The sequence below is a fragment of the Panthera tigris genome, chromosome B3, assembly GCF_018350195.1.
Source record: "Panthera tigris isolate Pti1 chromosome B3, P.tigris_Pti1_mat1.1, whole genome shotgun sequence".
In the NCBI taxonomy this organism is placed as follows: Eukaryota; Metazoa; Chordata; class Mammalia; order Carnivora; family Felidae; genus Panthera; species Panthera tigris.
In genome coordinates, this window is record NC_056665.1 from 118,390,020 (window position 1) to 118,403,660 (window position 13,641).

The window sequence follows — 13,641 nt, forward strand, 5'->3', positions numbered from 1 at the left end:
AGACAGAGTGTGAGTGGGGAGGGGCAGAGAGAGAGGGGGACACAGAATCAACGCAGGGCTCAAACCCACAAGCCATGAGATCAGGACCTGAGCTGAAGTTGGATGCTTAACTGACTGAGCCAGCCAGGTGCCCCGAGTACAGATAGCTTTTAATTTGAATGTGATCATAGGTAATATTTTCTAGTTGGATAACATTTTTTCCTTTATCTTCAATATCATATATGTTCTCTGTATCCAACATGAGTATTTACAATAATAGACTGAAGTCAACGTGACATATTTTTCTTTCCTTTACCAATATTATATATGATGTTTTGATTAGACAGTCTGAAACCCATAGAGATTTGATGTAACTCTTTAGCAGATCATACAAAATAAACAGATTTTTACAGTTAATAACTTTCACTTAAAATAGAATGCTTGAGGGGTGCCTGGGTAGCTCAGTCGATTAAGCATATGACTCTTGATTTTGGCCCAGGTCACGATCTCACGGTTCCTAAGATCTAGCCCTGTGTCAGCATCGTGTGCTGACAGCGTGGAGCCTGTTTGGGATTCTCTCTCTCCCTCTCTTTCTCTCAAATTAAAAGAAATATATATAGAATGCTTGAGAAGACACATTGTAAATATACGTTGACCTGGAAATGCTTTACATAACTCTTGAACTGTAATTTGGTGTAAGAATAGAATTGGTATGGCCTTTCCATGTGGAGATGGAGATGGCAGAGTGTGTGTAGGGGTTTTGGGGGAATCCAGAGCTTGTGGAGCAGTTTTTAGGATACAGAGCAGAGGCTTTGTGAAATAACTGAGGTCAGTTAGGTCGATGGAGACAGTAGTTTACTAGAGGATGATCTATTTGTGTTTTGCTAAATAATTTACTGTATAGTCTAAAAACTCATATATTGACGAAAGCAAGTTTGTTTTAGGTTAGCAGGCACACACTGTCACATAGTGTAAAGATTCCGAGGGCAAATAGATATGAACATCACTTGAAGTTTTAGGTGATTAGAAAGATTAAGACAACAAAGACAGTTTTAGCAAATGACAGGACTTAAAATGACAGGACTGACTGAACAAATTAACAAACGGTTCTGAACACGAGTTTCAAGATCTATTAATGAACCTCTAAATAAGAGGGTTTGTTTCATTAATTTAATCAACCATTTGCAACAATAAAATCGAGGATATTTTTCTAAGTGTTGTGCTGGTTTATGGTCACCTGTTTACACCCTGCAATATACTTTTGTCTATAACATTTGTAGAAAGTGGATTGAAATTTTGTTAGTAATCAATCACTCCAGTTGACCTCAGTGTTCTCTTTCTTGTTTTATATACCTTTCCTGGACTGTTTCATCTCCAGAAAGGTCTGTATGTTGATAACTCCCAAATCTACACCTCTATTTCTGACCTTTTACTTGAGCTGGGGACCTCCAAGTAAAACATCCTTTTGACATCTGGGATAAACTCTGTTTATCTAAAGTGGAATTACCTTTCTCTTACATGTTTCTACTTTGTTTTTAAATCACCATAGTTTGTGCACCCAAACTACTACTCTCTCACCCGTTCAGATACCTGTTATGAAATCAAGGCTTGTGTTTAACGTTGAGAATACCCTTCTTAGAGAACTCCTTTAATTCCCACTGCCACGATCTTGAGTTCCTCGTCCTTTGGCACACAGCAAGTATTCAAAAATTAATAATTTGAAAGTCTGTCAACCCCATTAAGCTCTAACACGTGGTGGCATCCAGCCTGGAACTCAAGTGTTCTAGTCCGCGGTGTAGATATCCGAGAGCTCTTTCCATCCCAATATAGGGAACGCAGACTCTGGAGAATTCATATTACAAAAAAAGTTGTACACCTGAGTCTCAATTCTTACCCCGTCCCGTATGCAATGCAGAATCTGATTCTGCAAGTTCCCTTCTCAGTCAGTGAAGCTTTGAGATCCTCTTCACTGATAAATGTTTAGGGCTCTCTTCCTCGCCTTCCTCCGTCGTAACTAGTTCTGATCTCAGCTGACAGGAAAAACTACCCCTTCTGTTGCTGCAAGGGAGCAGTGACGTCACGGCTGGCACGAACTGACCCCATTTCTCGGGTTTCGTAGACCACGGGGCCCCAATGTCGGGAATAAATAGGAAGCGAGAGACTTCCTGGCGTCCGGAGGCTCAGCCCGGCGAGGACAGCTCGGCCCCAGCCCTCCATCAACGCCTTGGGGGGACCCCCACGCGGGGCGGCAGCTGTCCAGCCTGGGGCGGCGAGTGGGTGTGAGCCTTGGGGGCCGGCCAAACTTCCTGTCCCGCGCTGCCGCTGCTTCCGGCGGGAGCCGGAAGACGCTGTGTGTGGACGGAATTCGGGACCGACTGACGGCTAGCAGGCTGCCCGGGACGGGGAGGTGAGCTCCGGGCTGGGCCAGGCCACAGCCGCACAGCTAGATGGTCGCCGAGAGGGAGGGAGCCAGTACTGGTCCCTCGGGGCCTCGGGCCGAGTTCGACTCAGGAGAGGACGGGGAAACCGCCCCCCCCTTGGGCACCCCTCCCTTATCTGGCGGGCCCGGGAGCGGCCGGTCTGAAGCCCTACGGCTTCGGCCCTTCCCCTCGAGGCGTTTTGGGGCCGGTGTTTCGGCTCATTTGCTTGGTTTTGGGGGCCGGGGCTTGGGAACAAGACGGTCCTGAGAAAGCTAGAGTCAGCGAGTCCCTAGGGCGGGGGCTCCTGGACTGCACCCGCAGTCGAGCCCTGCCCGCGGGCTTCGGGGCCTTACACTAAGGCCGTTGCGGTGGGGCAAAGAGGATGCCGAGGAGACTCTGCCTTCGGTATTTCAGCCCAGAGCTACCCCTTCTTTCATACGTCCACTTACTTTCTGGGTCTAGAGGAAGGAAGGTTGCCGGCTCTGAGAGGCTTTGGCTGCTAGCTTCTCCTTCGCCTGTCATTTCAAGGCGAGGCTGTGGGCTGTGGGTGTTTACAGCCTTGTAGGCATTCCAAGGTTCAATTTCTCCTCCGACGTTTCTTCAGAGAAAAGAATGCAGTTCGGCCGTTAAAGTTTATCCCACTTGCTCATGAGGCTTTGAAATGCATTTAGGCACCATTTGGAAGTTAAACATTACTAACTTGGGACTTAAGAATTTGTACTTCTTCACTTTGGCGCATGGGTCAAATGCAACATATTTGCGAAGTGAATAGAAGAAACATTTCTGAAATAAAGCCGGTGGCATTTTGTTGTTAGAGAGTGAGAAATTTCACCTGTTTTATCTTACTTAGTGTGGACAAAGTCAGCTAAACAGAAGATTTAGGTTCTAATTTTTAAAAATTCTGCATTTAAGTAGATGTCTGGTTTTTGGCAAGTTACTTAATCTCTACCTTTTTCCCCCCTTCTTTGTAAATGAAGAGGCTTACCTATTTATTCAGCGGGTATTTCCTGAATGCTTAGTTTGTGCAAAGCATAATGCTAAGTTAATGAGAGTAGAATGAGTAAGTTCAACCACTTTAACCAATGAGAAAGTTATACATGTAGACACCTAACAGCCTAGACAGGATAGAATCATTGCTAAAATGAGGTGAAATAGCATGTTGTGACAACACTATGGAAAGGACAGATTTGTTTTCACTGGAGGGAAAGGATCAGAGTCTTAGTGGAGGATGGCATTTGAGTTGGATATTAAAATCTGGAAAGGAGGGGCTCCTGGGTGGCTCAGTCGGTTAAGCGTCAAGCTCTTGATTTTGACTCAGGTCATGATCTCACTGTTCGCGGCATGGAGCCCCGTGTTAAGCTCTGTGCTGTCAGCGGGAAGCCTGCTTGGGATTCTCTCTCCGCTGTCTCTGCCCCTTCCCACTGCTGACACTGTCTCTCTCAAAATAAATAAATAAGCATTTAAAAAAATGAAAAAAAAAAAAAGTCTGGAAAGGATTTCAAAAAAATCACAGCTGGATAGTGCTTATTATTGGTTGAAGAACTATTCTAAGCAAAGATGTGGAGCACTGAAATAGGCTGGTGTGTTCATTCAGTAGCCAGTCCATGTGGGTTGGAGTAAAGGGTTAATTGAGGAAGATAGACGTGCTGTAACTGAAACAGTGTTTGAAGATAGATTGTAGAATATTTGAAATGCCATAGTTAGGGATTTGACTAATATTCTGAGGCACTGAATTTTGAGTGAGTGAAGTAACAAGCATTTCTGTGTTTTGGAAAGATAATTTGAGTGGCTGCATAAAAAGATGGATTGAAGAAGGGAATTTGGGGGCACCTAAACTACTCAGTCGGTTGACTCTTGGTTTTGGCTCAGGTCATGAGATGGTTGGTGGGAGTGAGTCCCACTGCTTGGGATTCTCTCTGTGTCACTCCCCTGCTTGCTTTCTCTCTCTGTCTCTCTCTCTCTCTCTCTCTCAAAAATAAATAAATAAACTTAAAAAAGGGGAGGGGGATTTTTAGGGAAGGATGACCAGTTAGTAGTTTCTTTTAATAGTGTAGTTGAAAGATAATGAGGCCTAAACAGGGCATTCCAGGGGGAATAAATTTGGGGGAATTAGAACTACTGGGGTTATTTAAATATTGAAGATGAGAGACATTGTTAAAGACCTAGAATTTATGGCTGAGTGGGAAGAAGATTGGGCAATAATTGAAATGGATAATACAGGAAGAAGAACAGGTTTGGTGGTAGAGATGATTATCTGGATTGTGAACATTGTTAGGTTTGAGGTGGATATCTGTGTGGAGATACCCAGCAAGCAGTTAGAAATGAAAATTTGGAGTTGAGGAGAGAGGTCAGGAATAGAGGCAAATATTTTGGTATTATATCCAGGTCATTCATTCATTTATTCAGTGCCTACTAGGTGCTTGCAGGGAAGTTTGTATAGAAGCCCTTTAATCTCATAGTAAAGACAGCATTGGAGTTTCACAGTATCAGAAATGACTCTTGGAGACCTAAATTCCTTATGAATTACATAAAGTACTTTGCCCGGCACTGTGCTAGGTAGTGGAATGTAAAGTTATAAACAAGACAGACTAGTTCCTGCCCTTGTTTATGGAGCTTACAATTTAGGGGAGTAACCAGACCAAAAAAAAAAAAAAAAAAAAAAAGGAATATTATATAAAAACAAAGGAATTAGAAATAGTAGAGATAGAGAACAAAGGTGGTAGTGTGGGGAATCTTCTTTGGATAAGGTGACCAGGCCAAGCCTTTGTAAATGAGTTGATAGTTAAACAGAGCCCAGAAAAGTGAAAAAGAGGTAACTAATGGAGAGGGAGGTAAAAGCATTCCAAGGCAGAGGATAAGACGTGTGCACATCCCTAACATCAGAAAGAGCTTAATGTGTTGAAGGAACTAAGGTGGCTGGAGCTTGGAGAGCAAGTAAGGGAGAGTGACTCTGGAGTGTGGTTGGAGGAACAGGAATGGATCACATAGGTTCTTACATGCCAGGATAAGGAGTTTAAATTTTATGTAGGTGCATTGGGAAGCTGCGTAAAGAGTTGCAAGCAGGTGAGTGATATAATAGGAATCATTTTAATTTTTTTTTAACATTTTTATTTATTTTTGAGAGACAAGAGAGAGACGATTGTGAGCAGGGGAGGGGCAGAGAGAGAGAGACACACACACACAATCTGAAGCAGGCTCCAGGCTCTGAGCTGTCAGCACAGAGCCTGACTCGGGGCCTAAACCCACCCACCAACCATGAGATCATGACCTGAGCCAAAGTCGGATGCTTAACTGACTGAGCCACCCAGGTGCCCCTAAAAAGATATTTACTACTGGAAAGAGAATGGAATGGAAGGTAGGCAAGAGTAGAAGCAGGGAGACGAGTTAGGTGGCACTAACAGTAGTTTAGGGCAAGTGTTAATGGTGGCCTGAAATAGGGTGGTGGATAGAAGTAGGTGGACTTGTTATCTTAATGGGACTTGCAGCTGGACTGGATATTGGGAGCAAAAGAAAGAAAGTAATAAAAATGATTCCTAAATGGGGTGCATGGTGGTCCTGTCTTAAGTGCAGGATTGTGGTGAGTGGGGCTGGCAGGGCATGATGGAAAACAGGCTTGAGAGAGAATTAATTTTAGACACATTAGAGATACCAAGTTTCAAACATTAAGTACAGATACCAAGTAAGCAATTGTATATGCAGGTCTGCAGCTCAGGGACGTATCTGGGCTATAAATAAAAATTTTGGTGATGAGCACGCAGTGTTGTATTGAAGTGTTGAATTACTGTATTGTGTACCTGAAACTAATATTATGCTGTATGTTAACTAATTGGAGTTTAAATAAAAACTTTAAAAAATTTTGGAGACTATCATTTAAAGCCATGAACTTATGCTAAGAGGAGAGTGTAGCAAGAGAAGAGGTCCTGAATACTATCCTGAGGAATATTAGTATTTAGAGGCTGCATGCAGGAAGAGTATAGAAGTTACCAAAGGAGGGACGCCTGGATGGCTCAGTCAGCTAAGCATTCAATTTTGGATCAGGTCATGATCTCAGTGAGCTTGAAGACCTACATCGGGCTTTGTACTGACAGTGCAGAACCTGCTTGGGATTCTCTCTCTGTCTCTCTCTCTCTCTCTCTCCCACCCGCCCTCCCTCCCTCCCTCCGTCTCTCTCTTTCTTGCTCTTTCTCTCAAAGGAAAAAAAAAAAAAAGTTACCAAAGAAAACTGGAGGAATTGCAATGACAATAAGAGTAAAATGAGGAACACGTATCTTTGAAGCAAAGACAGTAAGTGTTTGAGGAAGGAGACAGTGCTTCTAAGGGATAATACCAGTTATGGCTCTGATTGCTTCAGAAGTAACCAGTTTGCTTCAGAAGAGGAATTTATAACAAGGATGTGGGCAGCTCATAGGATCAAAGGAAATGATGAAGGCCTTGGCTTCATAAAGGACAGGAATCTGAGCAGCCCCAGGGGAGGCTGCTAGCTGCATTACCGGAATGAATGGGCTGCTGCAGCAGTTTTCAGCCCTTTGTTACTTCTTTTAGAATTCACGTTCTGAGGAAAAGTGGCTGATTTGTTCAGTGCAGGTCAAGTGTCCAACAGTTGGTCAGTGAAGGAAAGAACACCTTAATCTGCAGTCTCACCAAAGGTGTATCCAATGGGGGAGGGGTACATCCCCACGCTAATGTAGATCCTGTCACCTAAGCAGGGGAAATGAATGTAGGACAATTAAAAACAATAGTTGTTCACTGCAAAGGTCAAATAAGATTAGGACTGCAGAATGTCCATTGGATTTGATAACATGAAGATCTTTGGTACCCTTTACAAGAGAAGTTTTGGTGAAGTCTTGGGATTGAATAGTGACTGGAGATGAGAAAGTGGAGACAAGTCTTTTGATAAATTTGGCTCTGAAGGTTTGCAGAGAAAGGGGGAAGTCACTAGAATAAAAATGAGAGCTGTGGAATAGAACACCTCAGCAGATCCTGGGAAGGAAAAGGGAAGGCCCCGGATAAATCCTGTATTGCTAAGATTCATTCTGGCTTCACACTTCTATGTTCCAATTTTTTTTTTTCATTAGTACCTGTTACCACTTAACTATTAGAATTTAATCAACTTGCATAATATACTAGATATGAATATAAGAAGTTACCTGGCTTTTCTTTTCCTAGGACTACTATCTTATTAATTAATTAATTAATTAATTATTTTGAGAGAGAGAGTGTATGAGCATGAACTAAGGAGAAGGGCAGAGAGAGAGAGAGGGAGAGAGAGAGAGAAAGGCTCTACACTCAGGAGCCCAACGTGGGGCTTGATCCCACCACCCTAGGATCATGACTTGAACCGAAATCAAGAGTTGATGCTTAACTGACTGAGCCACCCAGGCGCCCCTACAACTACCATTTTATACCAAAATTTAAACTACTCTTTTTTAAATTTTAATTTTTGGCCTTTGTAATTCCCTGCCATTAGTAGAATTTTTGGTGTAGTATTTTTCAGCTTTAGTGAAACATCATTTGGGTCTATATCTGTGGTCAGACATAGGTAGAAATGGAGGGAGCCAAGAAGCAGATTGGTGACCAATCGGGAAGAACCATGGTGTTTCTTAATTTCTTCCCTTTTTTTTCTTATCCTTTCCCTCCCTTCTTTCTGAAACTGGGTCAAGGTCAAGGCATTTTCTACCTCCCTCAAATAAGAACAGTACTGATATTCTGGACTTTGTTTTCCTAGGGTAGAATCACATTACTTTTTAGAAGCTGACACAATGATGTTCTGTTTCTTTCTTGAGCAGAGTAGTAAAAGCCCCTGATCATCTTTCCCTTTGGAATGCACTCCCTTCTGTACGGCAGTCAGAACTGAGGCAAGAGACCGGTATCAGTTATGTTCCTCTGTTGCTTGTTTAGTTTATTTTGGCTTAGTTTTTCCTCCCAATATTTCTCTGTGTAGCCTGCATTGATTTTAGGCCATCTCCACCCTCTGGACACAGTGTTACCACTAACTAATTCCTGTCTTGTGTGAGGATTCAAGTAATTTCAGTTTCCCCAAGACTCTTATCAGTGATAATTGCTGACTTGTAATGTATATTTATAGCAGGTTTATATCTATGGTTTTATGTTTTATGGCTGAGTCTGTGTTTAACATATGTATTTTAGACTTTTGAAGATACTTTATAGTGTTTTTCAATCTGTGGGACATAATGTGTTAAGTAGTTTGTGAGATCACTTTAGTGGGTTTTATTTAAAAAAATTCAGAGTCGGGGCGTCTGGGTGGCTCAGTCGGTTGGGCGTCCGACTTCAGCTCAGGTCACGATCTCGCGGTCCGTGAGTTCGAGCCCCGTGTCGGGCTCTGGGCTGATGGCTCAGAGCCTGGAGCCTGCTTCCGATTCTGCGTCTCCCTCTCTCTCTGCCCCTCCCCCGTTCATGCTCTGTCTCTCTCTGTCTCAAAAATAAATAAATGTTAAAAAAATAAATAAATAAAAATAAAAAAATTCAGAGTGCATGAGATTAACATAGGTTAGTATTGTTTCATGAAAATATGTTATTTGCATCTCAGCATGTGTTTCATTCTCTGAGGTATGATGGAAAATATATCTTACTGTGGGTTGCAGTCAAACACTGCTTTATAGGAAATTTGGGCTCTGTAATAAAGGCAGATTTCTTAACCTTTTATAGTATACAATGCATTCGATAGATTTACTTGTCTCTTAAGCACTTATGCAGAGCTTTGTTTTTGAAGAATTTTGTAAGCGTTTCTGTTGACTGATAGGTAAATAGTCCTAGGTAGATTTGTTTCATCTGTATTTCAGATGAGTTACTTAGGGCCAAGAAGTTGAGTAGCTTGCCTAGGTCTCAACCAAAAAGTCAGAGGCAGAATTTAGATTTTTGCTTTAGAGATCTTGGATTTTTTTTTTTTTTTTAATAAACATCTCAGCTTCTTTATTTAACTTGTTTAGCTACTTAGTATTAATGAATAATTTGCTGGATGATGTTGAGTGTACTGTAGAAGAATGCAGTTTATCAGACTTCAGTTCTCAGGATTTGTTTATTTGGCTAAAAACAGAAGGAGAATTGTTTTCAGGATGGTCTGGATCATAGAGATCTCTTTTGTCTTAAATCTGCTTTGCTTTTGTTATGAGTTCTCTCATTACCAATTTACAGAAGTTTTCAGGCCTTCCTGTACTTTGCTTTGGTTCATTGCAAAGATGTCTATTGCCTGCATTCCTTTTAACCTTTAAGCTGACTATGGGATAGCATATTAACATATTCTGCTATTATTAACTATTAATATAATAGCAGTGGTAGGGCAGTGGATTTCTAAAAAATATAATTTGTGCTGGACCAAGATTGTTTTCTTTAAGCAGTCTAATGTGCTTTGATGGCCAAAAGGAACAATGCACACAGTAAAATTCAGTTGTTGGCATGGGTAGAGGGAGAAAGGGTCTGACTATTATTTCGTATTTATTAGACTTATCCCTGGGTTTCTGAGATCAGTTTGTTTTGTTGTGAACTCTATCTAGAACCAAGATGCCTTATTTATGACTTGTGAAAAATATGATTTGACGGGCCTATCCTTGGTTTGATGATGGTTAAATGTCATTATCTCCTTTGTTATTTAAAATGGGCTGGATTAGTAATTTTTCCAATATAAAAGGAAATAAGAATATAAATTTTGCCTGTCTACCAGGTAAAGATACAAAATAAAAATGAGCAACTATTAGTGTTCACATTAAAGAATTTGGGAGATGGGTCACCTGTGTGGCTCAGTCAGTTGAGCATCTGACTCTTGATTTTGGCTCAGATCATGATCCCAGGGTTGTGGGTTGAGCCCCCATGACCGGCTCCGTGCTGAGTGTGGAGCCTGCTTGAGATTCTCTATCTCTCTCTCTGACCCTCTCTTATGCTCGTGGGTGCATTCTCTCTCTCTCTCTCTCTCTCTCTCTCTCTCTCTCAAAAACAAATAGTAATAAAAATAAAGAGTTTGGGGTGATGTATGTGACTACTTGGTATTGCATTTCTAGTATCTTAATTAATAGCATAAGGAAGCCTGGGAAGAAATCTCTTTGAGACCCATAATTACCTTGAAAATAGCTTCCTTTTGAGTAAGTGCAGTCCTATTCACTCCCGTGTCATGCAAATTGCATTTAAAGGAAAAACATTGCATTGCACACTATAGTGGCCCCATACTGCCAAATTATTTTTATTATGATTACATTAAATATACTCAGACATAAAGCTATGTAGTAATTCTTATCCCTCCTACATTGAAGATCCCAGTAGCTCTTTTTTTTTTTTTCAAGTTTTTTTTCTTTTTTTTTTTTTGAGAGAGAGAGAGAGCGAGCATGAGCAGGGGAGGGGCAGAGAGCGTGAAGGAGAGAGAGAGAGAATCCTAAGCAGGTTCCACATCACCAAGGCAGAGCCTGACGCTGCGTTTGTGAGACCATGACCTGAACTGAAACCAAGAGTAGACAAAAACAAGAGTAGATGCTTAACCAGCTGAGCCACCCAGGTGCCCCTATAGATTTATTTTTAATTGATGAATAGTTGACATATAGTGTTAAATTAGTTTCAGGTGTACAACATAGTGATTTGACAGTTTGATACATTACCACAATTTGATAGACTATTCAGTAAGCCTAGTTACCCACCTGCCACCATACAAACTTATTACAATATTAGCAGTCTAATATGTTTTGATGACTCTAAGGAACTGTGTACTTAGTACAGTTTAGGTTGTTACGATTATATCAGTTGTTGCCATGGAGTTAGATCTTTATGAGTAAGTATACAAGTGTAAACTACACCATAAAACAAAATTCAAAATACCATTCATATTGTGTGGTAGAGATGTTGTTTTGCTGAAATGAAGTACTTAATGTTGAACTTAATAGCGGAAAGATTTAGCCTTGGATTCGGGAATATATTTCATCGGTTTCTACATTTACCTTTAGTAATACTAATCCAGAGAATATCATACAAGGTAGTATTTATAGTGTCAAGACATTGTTAAGCAGCTTATGATACTGGGATCTCACATTTAACTAAAACTGACTAGAAGTCCTTGAATGACAGTTTTAATGAGGTTTTGTTTGATAACTGTAGAGTTAGAGTTGCCTTGTTCAAATGAAGATAAGATTTGCATTGCAAATGAGAAGATAACACAGAATGGGAAAAGGTTTGTGCAAATCATTTATCTGATAAGGAGCTTATATCTAGAATATATAAAGAACTCTTACAACTCAACAATAAAAAGACCAATCAATTTAAAAAATGAGCCAACAATCTGAGTAAGTATTTCTCCTAAAAAGATGTACAAATGCCCTATAAGCACATGAAGAGATGTTCAAAACCATTAGCTATCAGGTAATGCAGTTCAGAACCACAATGGGTTACCATTCACACCCATTAAGAGAGCTATAATAATGTGTTGGTGAGGATGTAGAGAAATCCACTGCTGGTGGGATTGTGAAATGGTGCAGACACTTTGGAAGACAGCCTGGTAATTCCTCACAAGGTTAAATAGAGTTGCCATGTGACCTGGCAATTCCACTTCTAGGTATATGTCCAAAAGAGTAAAAATACATGTCCACACAAAAACTTGTACATCAATGTTCATGACAGCTTTATTCATAATAGCCAAATTGTAGAAATAACCCAATGTCCATTAACTGTTACTTGGATAAATAAAATGTGTGTAGAATATTACTTGACAATAAAAAGAAATGCTGATACATGCTACAACAGGGAGGAACCTTGGAATCATTATGCTAAGTGATAGCAGCCAAGCACAAAATATCACATGTATAAATCCATTTATATGAAATGTCCAGAATAGGCAAATCCATACAGACAGAAATAGAGTAGTGGTTGCCTAGGCCTGGTCAGGGGAAGGTTTGGAAGGAAATGAGGATTGATTGCTAATGGGTACAAGAGTTTCTTTTTGGGGGTGATAAAGTTGTTATAAAATTGATTTTGTGGGGCACCTGGATGGTTCAATTGATAAGCGTCCAAATTCAGCTTAAGTTATGATCTTGTGGTTCGTGAGTTTGAGCCCTGCGTGGGGCTCTGTGCTGCTGACGACTCAGAGCCTGGAGCCTGCTTCGGATTCTGTGTCTCCTTCTCTCTCTGCCTCTCCCCTGCTCATACTCTGTCTCTTTCTTTCTCTCTCTCAAAAGTAAGTAAACAGTAAAAACATTTTAAAAATTGATTGTGGTTGTAGTTGCACAACTCTGTGAATATACTAAAAACAATTTAACCAAACTCTTTAAATGAGTGAATCGTATGGTATATAAATTATACCTCAGTGAAACTGTTACTTAAAGACTTACATTGTAGTTTTTGAAACCTGTTAAATGGATGATGGGAATTAAGAATAGAAACAGATTTAATTGCATATTTGCCATCACACTTTCAGCTAATAAACATAGCAGGTTGCTGTGTTAAAGATGAGATTCACACAGTACACTTGATTTGGTACTGAGTGCTCTAGTACAGATTCTTTTGAGGTCAGCCTGCCTGTTCTATGCTACTAGTCTCTCTTTAGTTCACAGTGTACGTACAAACCACAAACTTGGGCACCAAACTTAGGCAGAACTCAATTATATATACCCTTTTGTTCTAGAAAATGCTTATGTTAATTTTTTTTAAAGATTATCACTGAAATGAGGGGCACCTGGGTGGCTCAGTCAGTTATGCATCTGACTCTTGGTTTTGGCTCAGGTCATGATCTCACAGTTCTTGAGATAGAGCCTGGCATCAAGCCCTTCCTTGGGCTCTGAGCTGACAGCACAGAGCCTGCTTGGGATTCTCTCTCTCCCTTTCTCTGCCCCTCCCCTGCTCACATGCACATGTTCTCTCTCTCTCTCTCTCTCTCTCTCTCTCTCTCTCTCTGTCTCAAAATAAAACAGAAAGACTATCACTAAAATGAAGACACTAAAATAAAAAGATATCATGGATAGCCATGGACCCTTGAGAAATGGTGATCTAGAGGTGGCTCTTAAACTAGAAGAGAGGTGGTAGCTTCCCTCTTTAAATTGTTATTACAGCTTTGCCAAACTATCTAAGATCTAGTATATGATTTTTCTCTTGTTCAGTGCACATATTCATGAACTTCATTTTTTTTTTCCATTTCTCTTTAGGTAAGGGTACTAGAAATGCAGCTAGCACCATTCTTTTCTAAGAACCTTAACAAATATAAAGGAGAGTGAATAGTTGTCTAGTTTCCTAGAGATTTTACAATCCTGTAAACTCA

At 40.7% G+C, this 13,641-nt stretch overlaps 1 protein-coding gene across 4 annotated transcripts in view; it reads left to right on the plus strand.

Moving 5' to 3' along the window:
- Positions 1-2,279: 2,279 nt before the first annotated feature.
- The window catches only part of ZNF410 (zinc finger protein 410), a 49,745-nt gene continuing 38,383 nt past the window's right edge, over positions 2,280-13,641 (plus strand). For all 4 annotated transcript variants that reach the window (XR_006218985.1, XM_042990081.1, XM_042990082.1 and 1 more), the window contains exon 1: positions 2,280-2,386. The gene's annotated coding sequence lies outside the window, so the exon portion shown is untranslated. The remainder of the gene's footprint in view (positions 2,387-13,641) is intronic.